Source organism: Carassius carassius, chromosome 1 (genome assembly GCF_963082965.1).
Source record: "Carassius carassius chromosome 1, fCarCar2.1, whole genome shotgun sequence".
Classification (NCBI taxonomy): domain Eukaryota; kingdom Metazoa; phylum Chordata; class Actinopteri; order Cypriniformes; family Cyprinidae; genus Carassius; species Carassius carassius.
Window position 1 is genome coordinate 18,073,410 of NC_081755.1, and position 18,999 is coordinate 18,092,408.

Below are 18,999 nucleotides of genomic sequence, written 5' to 3' on the forward strand. Positions count from 1 at the left end.
CAATCCAAACCAAAGAAGGGCAATAATAAGTAAGTTCTGTGATAAGTGTTAGTTAGCCAAACGCAGTACACATATCCAGGTTTATTTTTATTAATTTATTTATCTATTGTCATGTAAAATTGACATTCATAAAACATAGGTGTGCAGATAGAAATTTCAAGTCAGAGATGGAAGAAAGGAAAGTGAGAGCATAAGAGAAGATGAGGCATGAAGCTGAGACTGTGGAGTGAAGAAAGAAATTAAGTTTAAGCAGTGGTTCCCAACCTTTTTCAACTCGCAGCCCACACAACCAAACACATATGTTTGCACGGCCCACTGCAAAAAATTAACTGACCCCACTATTAAGTCAATAATTTAGTACTCAGAAGCTAGATTGTTAACTGTTTTGGCACACACACACATATGCTAAATGCATTCAGGATGAGTTTGAACATATTTCCAAAAGAAAACCAATTAGAGCTTTATCAAAAAGTTGTAATGTCTCTAAAACAGATATAAGTCAAAATACTCACTATAGTAAGGGTGTAACAAAATTTATAGACTTAAAGAAAAAATATAAACAAATAAATGTCCAGGGACTTTTTTACTTTTTTTGCCATGTATTGTTCATAGAGCTCATTAATTGTAGCGGTGCCTCAGGTGTTAAAATAGATTTGTTATACATTATACAGGTTCACACATACTCCCTTTGCACTGTGTATACAGTATGTGTGAGCGGTGCAGAAGGAGCAGCGAGTTATTGTAATGCGAAAAGTACATTAAAATAATGCACGAACGCGAACCTGGAGTTACGTAGGCATTTGCCCAGTCTGTTCTGTTCTCGCGCTAGGCACGTTGCATTCTGATTGGATCAGATAGCATAATGCGGGAGGTCAGGACCGCGGATAATGGTGCTATAAAGTGATTTAGAAATCGCTCAAATCGTTATTTTATGCCGATTTCAATTAATTAACAGAAAATAACTCGGACTGACACCGCTCAGCAAAATGGGAAAAGATCCAAGCAGAGCTCGGCAGCGGGTAGACAGTCAGCGGAGCAAGTCAGGAGGGAACATGCTGAAAGCCATTTATGCATGTTTGAATCTGTTGTTTTTTGTAGCATATGCAGCAAAAATATCTAAGATAAATTGGTTCTTAAACCAATCAGCGAGCTCAAATAGTGGAAGCATAGTAACAGTTTAGTATTTTTTTTTACTTACCGTAATTTCCGGACTATAAGCCGCAACTTCTTTCCCACGCTTTGAACCTCGCGGCTTAAACAACGACGCGGCTAATATATGGATTTTTCCCGCTTTCAATTTTTTTTTTTTTTTTAACACATTCTGTGACGTGCTCAGTTTTTTGGCGGAATGAAGCTTTCATTAGACCAATGAAATTTCCGAACGGGTTAAGGTCAAACAACTTTTTTTGTTTACTATTTAGATTAAACCGAGCGTGCTCAAACTTCCCATCATTCTGATTACGGTAGTCATTTTGTCACCCTCATCATGGCAAAGACACGGAGAAATGCATATGATGCAGCTTTCAAGTTGAAGGCGATTGATCTGGCTGTTGGAAAAGGAAATAGAGCTGCTGCACGGGAGCTTGGTCTTAATGAGTCGATGATAAGACGTTGGAAACAGCAGCGTGAGGAATTGACTCAGTGCAAAAAGACAACTAAAGCTTTCAGGGGGAAGAAAAGCAGATCTAGAAAATGAGCTCGAAGACTGGGTCAACACACAGAGAGCAGATGGCCGAGGTGTTTCAACTGTGCAGATCCGACTGAAAGCCAAAACAATCGCCACCACAATGAAGTTTGAGGATTTTAGAGGTGGACCATCGTGGTGTCTCAGATTTATGAGACGTAAAGGCCTGTCCATCAGGGTACGGACGAGTCTATGTCAGCAGCTCCCTCTCGACTACGAGGAAAAAGTTTCAAACTTCCGCAAATTCACTGATGCAAAGATAGCGGAGCATTCCATCGGCCCGCACGACATCATAAATATGGATGAGGTTCCTCTGACGTTTGACCTGCCTCTCACTCGGACTGTCAACAGGAAAGGCGAATCATCCGTCACGCTGAAAACAACTGGGCATGAAAAAACGCATTTCACCTGTGTTCTGAGCTGCACGGCATCGGGAGAAAAGCTTCCACCGATGGTGATTTTTAAACGCACGACGATGCCGAAAGAAAAATTCCCGAGAGGAATTGTTGTGAAAGTCAACAAGAAAGGATGGATGACGGAAAGCCTAATGCAAGAATGGCATATGGAGTGTTACGGCAAGCGACCGGGAGGATTCTTTCACAGGAACAAGGCATTGCTCGTTTTGGACAGCATGAGGGCCCACATAACAGATTCGGTGAAAGAAGCCATCAAGGGAACAAACTCAGTTCCAGCTGTGATTCCTGGAGGCACAACAAAGTATTTGCAGCCACTCAACAGCAGTGTAAATCGTGCATTTAAGGTGGCGCTCCGTGTTCAGTGGGAGACTTGGATGACAAGTGGGGAGAAATCCTTCACTAAAACGGGCCTCATGCGAAGAGCAACTTATGGTCAAGTCTGCCAGTGGATCCTGACAGCGTGGAGCATTGTCAAAAAATCCACTATCATCAGTGGGTTTTGAAAGGCTGGACTGCTGCGTGTTGAAGAGGGCTCAGCGGGGGATTTGCCTCCGGATGAAAGTGACGAGAGCGACAATGAAAACGATCCAATATCGGATGAAGCAATTCTGAGGCTATTCAACTCCGACACCGAAGGAGATGACTTCAGTGGTTTCAGTGCACAGGAGGAGGAAGATAGTGACCAATGACTTTCTTGGTAGGCTACTGTTTACTGCTAATTTTTTATTTATTTTTTTGTGACAAGCTGGTTTTGGTTAAAGCCAGTTTATTTTTGTTACAAGCCGTGTTTCGTTAAAGCCTATTTATTTTTGTTACAAGCCGTGTTTCGTTAAAGCCTATTTATTTTTGTTACAAGCCGTGTTTCGTTAAAGCCTGTGTAAAGTTCATTTGTTTCAATGTACCGGTAGGCACCTGCGGCTTATAGACATGTGCGGCTTATTTATGTTCAAAATAATATTTTTTTTTAAATTCAGTGGGTGTGGCTTATATTCAGGTGCGCTCAATAGTCCGGAAATTACGGTAATTATATATATGAAATGATGTTATGTTTTGACTTAGACATTTTTACATATATTAACAATATTATTATTTATTTTAAAAGTAATTGGCGGCCCACCTGCAATACCACCACGGCCCATAGGTTGAAAACTACTGAGTTAAAGAAAATGTAGATGCAGAGTATAACTATTCAAATTATGTTCACGATTAAAATTCATTGATTAGAGAAAATATGTATGTCAACATGATATGTGCAAAATGATATCAGGTGTTTTGAATTTTATGCATGAATTGAGTGAATTTATCCTATAGCTCCTATAGCTTTAACTTACAGTACACTATGTTACAGGACAGAAAGGTCGGAGACCAGAGATGGCAGGTAATGGTTTTATTTACACAAGCAGATGTAAGATGAATGGGAAATTATACTGTCCTTGGAGTTGAGCTGAATGGGCAGGTCTGTTGGGATGAGTGGCGTGGAAGGTTTCCAGTAGGTTAGGGTCGAATATGTCGTTGCCTGGGACCAATGAACACTTCTCAGGGCCATACCCTTACCAATCCACCAGGTATTCGAGATGCCAGCACGCCACCAGGAATCCAGGATTTCGCGAACCTTGTAAGCAGCGCCATCGTCCAGGATGAGTGGAAGGGGGGTCTCAGCTGTGGCTACGCCAGGCTCTATGGAGAGAGGAACAGAAGGATGGTGAGATTTCAGGAGGGATACTTGGAATGTGGGGTGAATGCGGTACTCAGGTGGGAGTTGAAGTTTATATGTGTCGGAGTTGATCTTCTCCGTGATGGTGAACGGGCCAATGAACCTGGGACTCAGCTTACGGCACAGTAGACGCAGGCGAATGTCCCTAGTTGACAGCCAGAGCTTCTGTACTGGTTGATAGGTTGGGGCTTCTGAACGGTGGAGGTCTGCTGTCATCCTGCGTCTACATAGGGCTCATTGTAACTGGTGGTGGGCGGAGTCCCAGAACCTCTCGCTCTCTCTGAACCTGTAGTCAATGGCTGATATGGTGCATTCCTTACATCCTTGCACGTACCTCTTGACGTCAGATGCCATGTTGGGCCACCAGAAGTGCTCTTTTAGCAGCAAGAGGGTTGACAATGAGTCTGACAATGAGCTTTTCGGGAAGTATTGCGTCGGGTTCTTCAGCTGTAATTTTGGATGAAACGGCGATAGAAGTTGGAGAAACCGAGGAAACGTTGGAGTTCTTTAATGGTTGAGGGAGTTGGCCAGTTTCTGATGGCATCCACCTTCCCCTCATCCATCCGGATGCCACTGTTGTCAATGATGTATCTAAGGAACTGCACTGAGGCCTGATGGAAGGAGCATTTTTCCGCTTTCAGGTAGAGTTGGTATTCCCTCAGGCGTTTCAGGACCTCTGCAATGTGGCGATGATGTTCAGTCAAGCTCCGGAAGAAGATTAGGATGTCATCAATGTATACCAGGACAAACTTGTGGAGGAATTCCCGGAGCACCTCATGGATGAAATCCTGGAATACGGAGGGGGCGTTGACTAGACCATAAGGCATCACCAGATATTTATTGTTCCCTGTAGGTGTGATGAAAGCTGTCTTCCACTCGTCCCCCTCATGTATCCGGATGATGTTGTACACACTGCGGATGTCCAACTTTGTGTAAACAGTGGCACCACGGAGATGTTCCAACGCTGCTGGGATGAGAGGAAGGGGATATCTGAATTTGATGGTGATGTTATTGAGGGATCGGTAGTCGATGCATGGCCGCAAGCCCCCGTCCTTTTTCTCCACGAAGAAGAAGCTGGAAGCAGCAGGGGATGTGGATGGATGGATGTAACCTTGGACAAGAGCCTCCTCTATGTATCCCTCCATGGCCTTCTCCTCCGGGATGGAAAGTGGATAGATCCTTCCTTTTGGCACTGGCTCACCCAGAAGCAGATCAATGGCGCAGTCTCATGGCCGGTGTGGAGGCAGCTTAGAGGCTCTCTCAGGGCAGAAGACGTCACTGAAGGGGGCGTAACATGAGGGAATATCCACTGACCGCTTCTCCATTGGGCTCTCAATGGAAGTGATGCAGTCAGAAAACTGTTCAGGAGGTGGAGAGGATGGAACAGGCATTCCAGGAAACAGTTGTCACCCCACTTCAGGACTTCGCAAGATTTCCAGGAGATGACTGGGTTGTGCTGCTCCAACCACGGGCGCCCAAGGATCACATCAGCGGTGGACTCCTCCAGAACCAGCATATGAATCTTCTCTTTGTGGAGTATACCAATTCTGAAGTGCTGGTGGATTCTGGTCGGCAGAGGGCGAAGTTGTGTGGAAACTGGCCCTGGTGCTCTTCGAGACACAATTGCATACGAGTGGCGAAGCGGATGGAGAGTTGGATGAAGCGTTGAAGCCCGATGGTATCCTCGTATGCAGCGAGATGCAACCGCACTTGTGGATCCAAACCATGACAGTAGGTGGTGATGAGGGCTTGTTCGTTCCACCCACTTATGGCAGCGAGAGTCCTGAACTTCGGAGCATAATCATTAACAGACATCTTGCCTTGTTTTAAATTATATAGTTTCTCACCAATCAACGAATCCCACACGGGTTTTCCATAGACTTCTCTGAAGTGTTCTACAAAACTGGGGTAAGACTGAATGACAGGGTTATTTTAAGTCCACATAGAATCCGCCCATTGAAGAGTTTTACCTTGAAGTTAGGAGATGAGAAACACCACTTTGGATCTTTCGGTGGGGTATAAGTGCGGCTGCATCTCCAGGACCAGCGAACTTTGGAGAAGGAATCCACTGCATTCCTCCGCCGAGCCAGAGAAGGGCGCTGGTTTGGCCATGGGACTGGCATGTACCGTCGGCGAAGAAGTGGTGAAGTTGTTAATTGAAAGTGTCCGCTGGTAGTGGAGGTGATTGAGTGGTGGTGAGAGTTCGCCGTAAGGCGTCGACGAGGTCCTGGAAGGGGTCTGGTTGGCTCATGCTTGTGTAAGATGGTTTTGGGTCCGGTCTTCTGTTACAGGACAGAAGGGTCGGAGACAAGAGACGGCAGGTAATGGTTTTATTTACACAAACAGATGTAAGATGAATGGCTGAGAGGATACCCGGAAGTGATACTGTCCTTGGAGTTGAGCTGAATGGTGATCCGAAAGGTGATGGTTGAGATGGTGATGAAGACAAGGGAGACACACACACTCACGGTAGAGACAGGAGAGAACTTGGAGACGTTGTAAGAGACAGGTAAGTACAATGCTAGGAGTCCTTGAAGTAAGCAGGTAGAAGAGTCCTATGTGCAAATGAGACCGTAAATTGGTGAAGCGTGAGTGAGTGCCTTTTGAGTGTTGGCTGATGGGCGTGTAGATGAGCGGCAGGTGTGCGTGATCAGTATTCCGTTGAGGGAGTGCGCTGTGATTGGGTGGTGTTGGAGCCTGCCATGTCTGTGACACTCTATAGGCTATACGTTGCTGGGTTTGCAAAATATGTTTGCTTGATAATAAACATTAAAAGTAGTTGTAAATTAGACATGCTACACAAGATAAAAAAGTACTTAATACATAGTTAATGCCTAATGAATGTGATCATTCTCATATATAGATTTATAAAAAAATTACCTGTTGTGCAACTGTGTCAAGTGTCAAAATATACAGTGCAGAGCAGAAATGATGACACCCCTTCTGAATAAATATAAAAGATTTATTCTCTTAATGATCACTTATATAAATTGAAACATTTTAAACATAAACTTAAAAAACAAGCCAATTTTGTTTAAATTGCATCTGCTGTTTCAAGTTTCTGTATTTCATCACAGTAGTGTGTGAATTCATGCCAGCACTGATAAAGCACAACTCTCTCAAACCTTCAGCACTCATCCATCCATATATAAAAGCTTTACTACCACTGAACGTCATGGTGGGTACCAAGTACTTCTCACTGTACTACTCCTCTAGCAACACCAGAACATTTTGGATACTTTTGGATCCAAAATGATTGACTTGGTCTTTTGAGACCAGAGTATGGATTCCCTGAAATCTGTTTTGTAAATATAGGCATTGGAAGAGGTTAAATGAGTTTTATTTTGGTTTGCTACAGTAGGTAAGTGGTGACAACAACCATGCATGTGACTTCCCTAGTTGCTGTGAGGCTGTTAAAACACATCCAATTCTTCAAACAATTCGAGAGCTGAGATCCTTTTTGGGCCTATGTAATTACAGTCGTAGTTGAATTGAAGGGTATGCAGAAAAATCATAACCCTTAAACAATTTGTTAAAAGGAAATCCAAGGGCCCAAGACCCAGTTTACTGGACTCCTGAAGCTAAAATGGCTTTTGAGGAATTAATGTTTTTTTCTAGCAAAAATTCTTAATTCTGAGAAATGTGTTAAGTTGTATTAGGGCTGTACTCATTTATGCTGTGCGCTGTTTAAGGAAGGCCTCCAAGACTGCCTTTCGACGTGTTGTTTGGACTAAATTCAGAAGCTCCTCCCTCTAATCAGAAAGAGTATGTGGAGAAATGGAAACATGGAATGGAAGAGGCCTATAAAGAACTTTGAGCAAAAAGAAATTTGAGAAAAAAAAAGTTTATTTTGCTTTGGCTACAGTAGGTAATTCATGTGTGACAACAAGCATGCATGTCACTCCTGCTGGCTGGGTCATACTCTGTGAGAAAAAGTGTCAAAAGTCTCTTTTCAAAGCTTTTGTTGGCATCTGAGACACTTGCATGTTATGTCTCCTGCTCCTTTTCTAACAAAAATTCACTCACCACTAAATAAAAGCTTAAAGTGAAGACCTGAGTATTTCAGGAGTCTTAATTACATGTCCATTGTTTTTGAATTTCGTGCTACTTCTGCTATATTTTAACACTTAAAACAATAATTTGGTATTCCTCTTGTACCATTGTCTTCTTTTATGCTAAGAAAGAAGTCAGTCAGTCAGTCACCTTTATTTATATAGCGCTTTAAACAAAATACATTGCGTCAAAGCAACTGAACAACATTCATTAGGAAAACAGTGTCAATAATGCAAAAATGATAGTTAAAGGCAGTTCATCATTGGATTCAGTTATGTCATCTCTGTTCAGTTAAATAGTGTCTGTGCATTTATTTGCAATCAAGTCAACGATATCCGAAACTTCATCGGTGACAGAATGGAGAAAAAAACCTTGGGAGAAACCAGGCTCAGTTGGGGGGCCAGTTCTCCTCTGACCAGACGAAACCAGTAGTTCAATTCCAGGCTGCAGCAAAGTCAGATTGTGCAGAAGAATCATCTGTTTCCTGTGGTCTTGTCCTGGTGGTCATCTGAGACAAGGTCTTTACAGGGGATCTGTATCTGGGGCTCTAGTTGTCCTGGTCTCCGCTGTCTTTCAGGGATGTAGAGGTCCTTTCTATGTGCTGATCCAGCAACTGGTCTGGATACGTACTGGATCCGGGTGACTGCAGTGACCCTCTGATCCGGACACAGACTGGATCTGGTGGCCACGGTGACCTCGGAACAAGAGAGAAACAGACAAATATTAGCGTAGATGCCATTCTTCTAATGATGTAGCAAGTACATAGGGTGTTATGGGAAGTGTTTCCGGTTCCGGTTTACATAATTAATGCAGCCTAAAAATCCTTTAACGGATTTGGATAATAAAAGCATATTAGTATGTTATGAGATGGGTCTTTAATCTAGATTTAAACTGCAAGAGTGTGTCTGCCTCCCGAACAATGTTAGGTAGGTTATTCCAGAGATTAGGCGCCAAATAGGAAAAGGATCTGCCGCCCGCAGTTGATTTTGATATTCTAGGTATTATCAAATTGCCTGAGTTTTGAGAACGTAGCGGACGTAGAGGATTATAATGTAAAAGGAGCTCATTCAAATACTGAGGTGCTAAACCATTCAGGGCTTTATAAGTAATAAGCAATATTTTAAAATCTATACGATGCTTGATAGGGAGCCAGTGCAGTGTTGACAGGACCGGGCTAATATGGTCATACTTCCTGGTTCTAGTAAGAACTCTTGCTGCTGCATTTTGGACTAGCTGTAGTTTGTTTACTAAGCGTGCAGAACAACCAACCAATAAAGCATTACAATAATCTAACCTTGAGGTCATAAATGAATGGATTAACATTTCTGCATTTGACATTGAGAGCATAGGCCGTAATTTAGATATATTTTTGAGATGGAAAAATGCAGTTTTACAAATGCTAGTAACGTAGCTTTCTAAGGAAAGATTGCGATCAAATAGCACACCTAGGTTCCTAACTGATGACGAAGAATTGACAGACCAACCATCAAGTCTTAGACAGTGTTCTAGGTTATTACAAGCGGAGTTTTTAGGTCCTATAATTAACACCTCTGTTTTTTCAGAATTAAGCAGTAAGAAATTACTCGTCATCCAGTTTTTTATATCGACTATGCAATCCATTAGTTTTTCAAATTGGTGTGTTTCACCGGGCTGCGAAGAAATATAGAGCTGAGTATCATCAGCATAACAGTGAAAGCTAACACCATGTTTCCTGATGATATCTCCCAAGGGTAACATATAAAGCGTGAAGAGTAGCGGCCCTAATACTGAGCCTTGAGGTACTCCATACTGCACTTGTGATCGATAGGATACATCTTCATTCACTGCTATGAACTGATGGCGGTCATATAAGTACGATTTAAACCATGCTAATGCACTTCCACTGATGCCAACAAAGTGTTCAAGTCTATGCAAAAGAATGTTGTGGTCAATTGTGTCAAACGCAGCACTAAGATCCAATAAAACTAATAGAGAGATACACCCACGATCAGATGATAAGAGCAGATCATTTGTAACTCTAAGGAGAGCAGTCTCAGTACTATGATACGGTCTAAATCCTGACCGGAAATCCTCACATGTGCTTTTCTGTAGGATATGTTACTTTCCCGCCAAGCAATACGAAATACCTCTAGTTTTGTTTTCCTCCAGCTGCGCTCCATTTTTCGGGCTGCTCTCTTTAGGGTGCGAGTATGCTCATTATACCATTGTGTCAAACTGTTTTCCTTAACCTTCCTTAAGCGTAAAGGAGCAACTTTATTTAAAGTGCTAGAAAAGAGAGAGTCAATAGTTTCTGTTACATCATCAAGTTGTTCTGAGGTTTTGGATATGCTAAGGAATTTGGTTACATCAGGAAGATAACTTTAAAAGCAGTCTTTTGTGTTAGAAGTGATGGTTCTTCCATACTTGTAACAAGAAGTAGAATTTACAATTTTGGCTATATGAAGTTTGCACAGAACTAAATAATGATCTGAGATATCATCACTTGGCTGAATAATTTCAACACTATCAACATCAATCCATGTGACAGTATTAAAGCTAGAGTATGATTTCGACAATGAGTAGGTCCTGAAACGTGTTGTCTAACACCAATAGAGTTCAGAATGTCTATAAATTCTGATCCCAATGCATCTTTTTCATTATCAACATGGATATTAAAATCACCAACTATTAAAACTTTATCTGCAGCCAGAACTAACTCGGATGTAAAATCACCAAACTCTTTAATAAAGTCTGTATGGTGCCCTGGTGGCCTGTATACAGTAGCCAGTACAAACATAACAGGGGATTTATCATTAACATTTGTTTCTTTGGATAATGTTATATGAAGCACCATTACTATACTTGAAGCCTGCCATCTGAGAAATCCATAAAACGTTGTTATAAATTGAAGCAACACCTCCACCTTTGACTTTTAGACGCGGCTCATATTTATAACAGTAACCTTGGGGGGTGGACTCATTTAAAATAATGTAATCATCAGGTTTTAGCCAGGTTTCTGTCAAACAGAGTACATCTATAATATGATCAGTGATCATATTATTTACAAAAAGTGTTTTCGTAGAAAGGGATCTGATATTCAATAAGCCAAGCTTTATCATTTGTTTATCCATATTGCTTCTGTTTTTTATTTGTTGAACCTCAATTAAATTGTTAATCTTAACTTGGTTTGGACGTTTTTTGTATTTCCTAGTTCGGGGAACAGACACAGTCTCTATAGTGTGATATCTAGGTGAAAAAGTCTCTATGTGCTGAGAATTAACTGACCTCTGTGACGGGAGGCAGCTAGCAGACGGTCGGTTTAGCCAGTCTGTCTGCTTCCTGACCTGGGCACCAGTTTGTCAAGTATAAACACTAAGACTATTTGCCATATTTCTAGAGAGAAGACTGGCGCCACCCCAGGAGGGATGAAGACCATCTCTTTTAAACAGGTCAGGTCTGCCCCAAAAGCTCGTCCAATTGTCTATGAAACCTATGTTATTCTGTGGGCACCACTTAGACATCCAGCCATTGAGTGATGACAATCTGCTATGCATCTCATCACCACGGTAAGCAGGGAGGGGACCAGAGCATATTACAGTGTCTGACATCGTGCTTGCAAGTTCACACACCTCTTTAATGTTACTTTTAGTGATCTCCAACTGGCAAAGTCGAACATCATTAGCGCCGGCATGAATAACAATCTTACTGTATTTACGTTTAGCATTAGCCAGCACTTTTAAATTTGCCAAGATGCCAGGCGCTCTGGCTCCCGGTAAACATTTGACTATGGGGGCTGGTGTCTCTATATTCACCTTCTGTACAATAGAATCACTAATAACTAGAGCACTTTCATCAGGTTTCTCAGTGGCTGCATCACTGAGTGGGGAGAACCTGTTTAATGTTTTGATCGGAACAGAAGAGCGGTGTTTTGACCCACGACTACGCTGCCTCACCGTCACCCAGTTGCCCTGCTGCAGGGGCTCTGTTTCCGGAACTGAACAATGTACAGGAATCCCTGAGCTAGACGCATCCAAAGCCCTATCTAGAGCCCTAACAGTCTTACTGTCCTCAATTAAAGTTTGGATGCGTGTCTCTAATTCTGAAATCTTCTCTGTCAGCCTAACTATTTCCCTGCATTTATCACATGTGAATCCCTCATCTGCGACAGAGATAGATAAACTGTACATGTGGCAAGAGGTGCAAATAACAATAGCAGGAGAAGCCATTACTCACCGTGCTTGATGAAAATTCTTACTGCGGTTGTTTGATGAACTTGTGAAAAACTGGAGCGAGAGGAGAAAAGAAAACAGCGATAGGTTCGGATGAAAACGCTAATGACAAGCTAACGAGTGCTAACGCTTTGCAGGTGTACTGCACTCACGGATATAAAATAAAAGTGAACGATCAAAGTTAATCTGATAAGATTGATCGATAATATCAGAAATATGGTGTGAATTAAGTTATATTTTACCACTTTAAAAAACAGAGAGTGATAGTAAGATAAAGATTCTAGAGAAAAAATAAAATAAAAACAGCTACACGGAGCTACGATTAGCTACAGAAGGCCAACAAAGAAAAGTCACCTTACAGTTCTCTCCCAAGTGTTTCCACTGCTTCCAGCATTAAGTGTGAATATGATTTAGTGTGCTACTGATCTAGTGTGCTACTGTATATAACACTTTTAACTGTCAGGAAATTACTTATCTTTTAAAGTTTTTCCTCAATATACTTACATGTTGATCGAAAATAACCTTAAACCTATACACTTTTTAAGTAACTTTCAGAAGAGTGTACACATTTTTGCAACACAAAATTTGATCACTTTGATAAGAAAATCTAATTTGCAGAATAATTTTGGCATTCTTATTTGGTCATTTATCAAGCAGGCTTGTTGGAACATTATATCTCTAAAGAACCCTAACATGTTTTCTGAGTAAAGAGTAATTGCTGAATTTGTTAAGTTGTAGAGGGGCTGTACTCATTTATGCTGTGCGCTGTATAAGGAAGGTCTCCAAGACTGCCTGTCGATGTGTTGTTTGGACTGAATTTAGAAGCTCATCCCTCTAATCCGAAAGAGTATGTGGATAAATGGAAACATGGAATGGAAGAGGCCTATAAAGAACTTTGAGCAAAATGAACTTTGAGAAAAAGGTGAGGAGCACCACATTGCAGCCAGGTGATCGTGTTCTTGTAAAGGACCTCACACCATGGGGAGGCCCTGGTTAAATTCACAATTTCTGGAAGACAGCATCCATGTAGTTGTGCGGCAGATGAGTGAGGAGCTTCCAATTTATGAAGTAAAGCAAGAAAAGGGAAAGGGATGATTCAGAACCCTCCATCACAACTTCAAACCTTCAAAGACCAGATAGAAACGAAAGATGAAAAAGCCTCAAATCATTTTGACTTCCATTATGTATCACTACAAGTACTTCAACCATGTTAATGGATCTGAGAATCTTGAACCACTACCTACGAACAGCACTTAGATTATGTGTCTGCTCATGGAATGTCAACCTGTTTGCCACGTGTTCAGCAATACTGTTATCATTTGCCTTCTGTGTATGGAGTCCACCAATCAGGAGCCATGAACTTTTAAATTTGCATTGAGACTGTGTACTTGAGCGACATCTTTAGTTCCTTTGAATTATCACAGTCTGACATCTAAAGAACTGATGGACTGTTTTATTTGAGGAATATTGCTTTGGACATTTTGGACTCTTGAAATCCCCCAAAAATATAGATTTCTGTTTCATGCATCTTTACATTTTTGCACTTTGAGGCACTAATGGACTGTTCTTTTTCATAACGTTGCTTTGAAAGTGAACTATTAAGTTCAGGACAATCCTTGGAAGGTTAAAATGTTAAAAACTTGGGCACTACAAAATTATTGATAAAGAAAGATAATGTTGAGACAATGTTTATTTTTGTAGGGGAGTGTGTGACAGAGAGCGGATCTGCAGTGCATTATTCCTGCCAAGAAGACCTAATGATTTTTGATTAGAAATAAGCATGGTTAAGAACTTCATTTCGACAACTATTATTTAGATTTTTTTAAATCTTATAATACATTTCATTTATGTAATGTAATAGTAATAGTTTAATGAGTGGGAAGATGACATGAAAACGAGGTTAGCAGCATTGAAAACAGATGAACGCACATTTGCATATACAGCTCCCATTCGAGGCAAAATTTACCGGGTTTGAACATGACAGATTTTCTGGTATGTAAAATAAGGACTTTATAGTATAAATCTTATAATACATTTCATTTATTAATTGATGCTTAAGACAGGTTTTGTGGTCCAGGGTCACATATGTGTCATATTGAGAAATTATAATTTGTTCCCTATAATAATACTAAATATGTGGTTTCAAAACAGTCTGCCAAACTGAAAATAAACTTACCCTTTTATTTTTATATTTCTATCAAACCTACTTGCTCATGTGGGATGGGCTATGAAGGAGGGCATAGATACAGTGCGATAAAGTCTCAGCAGTGTTTACTTCCAATTCTGAAAGTTTTTTTTTTTAAAGAGTGAAAATTGGTATTGAAAATTAAAATATTTACAAACACTGAACTTTTTTTTTGGTCCAAAACAAACAAACTAAAAAAACTAATATGATGACTCTTATGAATGAGGCATGAATGAGGCCATCAAACATGTCTGCATTACTTTTGACCTGCGCAGACACGTTAATTCCAAGAAGATTTTATATGTAGATAATTTGACAAGGAAATAAAATCTCAGACCCTGCAAAACGAGTTCGGTAGCTCTTCAGGTTGTTTCCAGAGGCAAGGTAGGAGTGACAAATCAGCGTGTTTATTCTTATTAATGTATAACTGCTATAAACTGCCTTTCTGAAGTACATTTATAGAAATATTTTCTTATCTTGACTTTGAAATGTAAAGTTCAATGCTGTACTTTTCCAATTTGTTCTAGCTGGAGTCTGCTATTAAAGTAAAGAGCAAGATTTTGAAAGAAATTAAGTTAATGTGTGTAGTTTGTCATTGTTATTTATTATGAAATAAATAATAATACATCCACACAAGATACAGTATGTGCAATAATTTCCTATTTTACAGATGCCAAGTGTCTGGATGAGCCATATAATTGCATTTTATTTTATTTTACTTTATTTTCACCATTCACAACTTTTTAACTCTTTAACTATTTTCAAGTAAATAATGTAAAACATTAAAATGTTCAAATAATTTAAATTAAGCAATCATTGTTTAAAATTATAACGTCAAATCAGTAATAAAATGAATAACAAAAACACATTGCATTCGTTTTTCTTCCGTCTGTTGCTATAATCACTGTCGATCATTTCAACTTCAGTACAGACTTCAGTACAAGTCAAGTCAAGTCAAGTCAAGTCAAGTCACCTTTATTTATATAGCACTTTAAACAAAATACATTGCGTCAAAGCAACTGAACAACATTCAATAGGAAAACAGTGTGTCAATAATGCAAAATGATAGTTAAAGGCAGTTCATCATTGAATTCAGTGATGTCATCTCTGTTCAGTTTAAATAGTGTCTGTGCATTTATTTGCAAACAAGTCAACGATATCGTTGTAGATGAAGTGACCCCAACTAAGCAAGCCAGAGGCGACAGCGGCAAGGAACCGAAACTCCATCGGTGACAGAATGGAGAAAAAAACCTTGGGAGAAACCAGGCTCAGTTCTCCTCTGACCAGACGAAACCAGTAGTTCAATTCCAGGCTGCAGCAAAGTCAGATTGTGCAGAAGAATTTTCTGTTTCCTGTGGTCTTGTCCTGGTGGTCCTCTGAGACAAGGTCTTTACAAGGAATCTGTACCTGGGGCTCTAGTTGTCCTGATCTCCGCTGTCTTTCAGGACAGTAGAGGTCCTTTCTAGGTGCTGATCCATCTGGTCTGTATAGCTACTGGATCCGGGTGACTGCAGTGACCCTCTGATCTGGATACAGACTGGATCTGGTGGCTACGGTGACCTCGGAATAAGAGAGAAACAGACAAATATTAGCGTAGATGCCATTCTTCTAATGATGTAGCAAGTACATCGGGTGGTATGGGAAGTGTTCCCGGTTCCGGTTTACATAATTAATGCAGCCTAAAAATCCCTTAACTGATTTGGATATTAAAAGCATATTAGTATTTTATGTGTAAGCCAGGTAAAAGAGATGGGTCTTTAATCTAGATTTAAACTGCAAGAGTGTGTCTGCCTCCCGAACAATGTTAGGTAGGTTATTCCAGAGTTTAGGTGCCAAATAGGAAAAGGATGTGCCACCCGCAGTTGATTTTGATATTCTAGGTATTATCAAATTGCCTGAGTTTTGAGAATGTAGCGGACGTAGAGGATTATAATGTAAAAGGAGCTCATTCAAATACTGAGGTTCTAAACCATTCAGGGCTTTATAAGTAATAAGCAATATTTTAAAATCTATACGATGTTTGATAGGGAGCCAGTGCAGTGTTGACAGGACCGGGCTAATATGGTCATACTTCCTGGTTCTAGTAAGAACTCTTGCTGCTGCATTTTGGACTAGCTGTAGTTTGTTTACTAAGCGTGCAGAACAACCACTCAATAAAGCATTACAATAATCTAACCTTGAGGTCATAAATGCATGGATTAACATTTCTGCATTTGACATTGAGAGCATAGGCCGTAATTTAGATATATTTTTGAGATGAAAAAATGCAGTTTTACAAATGCTAGAAACGTGGCTTTCTAAGGAAAGATTGTGTGTCAAATAGCACACCTAGGTTCCTAACTGATGATGAAGAATTGACAGAGCAACCATCAAGTCTTAGACTGTGTTCTAAGTTATTACAAGCAGAGTTTTTAGGTCCTATAATTAACACCTCTTTTTTTCAGAATTTAGCAGTAAGAAATTACTCGTCATCCAGTTTTTTATATCGACTATGCATTCCATTAGTTTTTCAAATTGGTGTGTTTCACCGGGCCGCGAAGAAATATAGAGCTGAGTATCATCAGCATAACAGTGAAAGCTAACACCATGTTTCCTGATGAGATCTCCCAAGGGTAACATATAAAGCCTGAAGAGTAGTGGCCCTAGTACTGAGCCTTGAGGTACTCCATACTGCACTTGTGATCGATATGATACATCTTCATTCACTGCTACGAACTGATGGCAGTCATATAAGTACGATTTAAACCATGCTAATGCCCTTTCGTTAATGCCAACAAAGTGTTCAAGTCTATGCAAAAGAATGTTGTTGTCAATTGTGTCAAATGCAGCACTAAGATCCAATAAAACTAATAGAGAGATACACCCACGATCAGATGATAAGAGCAGATCATTTGTAACTCTAAGGAGAGCAGTCTCAGTACTATGATACGGTCTAAATCCTGACTGGAAATCCTCACATATACCATTTTTCTCTAAGAAGGAATATAATTGTGAGGATACCACCTTTTCTAGTATCTTGGACAGAAAAGGGAGATTCGAGATTGGTCTATAATTAACTAGTTCTTTGGGGTCAAGTTGTGGTTTTTTGATGAGAAGCTTAATAACAGCCAGTTTGAAGGTTTTGGGGACATATCCTAATGACAATGATGAATTTATAATAGTCAGAAGAGGATCTATGACTTCTGGAAGCACCTCTTTTAGGAGCTTAGATGGTATAGGGTCTAACATACATGTTGTTGGTTTAGATGATTTAACAAGTTTATACAATTCTTCCTCTCCTATAGTAGATAATGAGTGGAACTGTTCCTCAGGGGGTCTATAGTGCACTGTCTGATGCGATACTGTAGCTGACGGCTGAATGGTTGCAATTTTATCTCTAATAGTATCGATTTTAGAAGTGGTGTTAGCTCTTGTGGCTGCGATGGTTTAAAAAAAAAAAACTTTTAGCCAATCAGCATCAATTATTCACTTTCAGCGATGAGGAATGTTAAGAAAAGAAACCTTGTAGGGGAGGCTAGCCTCACTTCTGGTATATCAACCAATCATCATAGAGATGTAAATTATATGATACTAGTTTGAACGGGTCACACTGTGCTGGTAATGTATCAAGTACTTACAGTATGATGAGTAGTGTTATAGAATGTTTGATCGCCAACAGATTTAATAAACTGTCATTTAAACAGTATATACACAAATACAAAATAAATGGAGAGCACGCCTAAGCTGGATATAGGATATAGCAGTCAGCTTAGTGAAATAGCACAACGGGCAGCTCTCTTTTAACACAGACTTTTAAAAAAGGGATGGATGTTTGCCTCAAGTGATAGGACAGATAAGTGGTATTATATTATCTTGCTGTATACGTGTTGTTTTCTTTACGTTTTCTGACTATAAGCCAGAAAAAAATCAATTTTAAAGTGGTAAAGCAAATAATAATAATAATAATGATAAAAATTGTCAGGGATCCCCAGACCAAATAAAAGTAGTGTGCCTCCTCTATTTTAAAACCCATGAGCCGCTACTGGTCATTTATGGTTAAGGCTAGACGGGATACTGCTAAGGCTACTGGGCATGCACATTTGCATATTATCCAAGCTGACAATTTAATGTGAAACCTATGAAAATGGTTTAAAAAAGCACATGACGCCATACTGTAATCACTTTAGTGTCCTTTTTGCAGTAAAGGACCTGTAATAGTTTAATGAGTGGGAAGATGACATGAAAACGAGGTTAGCAGCATTGAAAACAGATGAACGCACATTTGCATATACAGCTCCCATTCGAGGCAAAATTTACCGGGTTTGAACATGACAGATTTTCTGGTATGTAAAATAAGGACTTTATAGGAATTCCATAGCTTATTGCCGTTACTGTGGCAGCCAAGAACTGCACAGCTTAAACCTCCGTGCATATTTATATTGAGTTATATTGAAAATGTTTAAAGTCTTTTAAAATAAAGACTTTAAACTTTTTTTAGGTATGTTTGATTATGGTTGGAGCTGGCCAATGTAGACTTCAGCTGCAACCCCTGAGGTAGTAGTATATTCTTAAATTTGTAGTCATGCATTTTTGTGTAATATTCATAAAGAATGTGCAAATGCAAATGACATAATGGAATTTTAAAACAGCTGTACCAACCAAACAGGGTTCAACGCTGTGCTGACACATGGAAAAACAGCAATGTCTATAAAATATACATGATCAGTTAAAAAAAAAAAAAAAAAAAAGCAGGATGAACA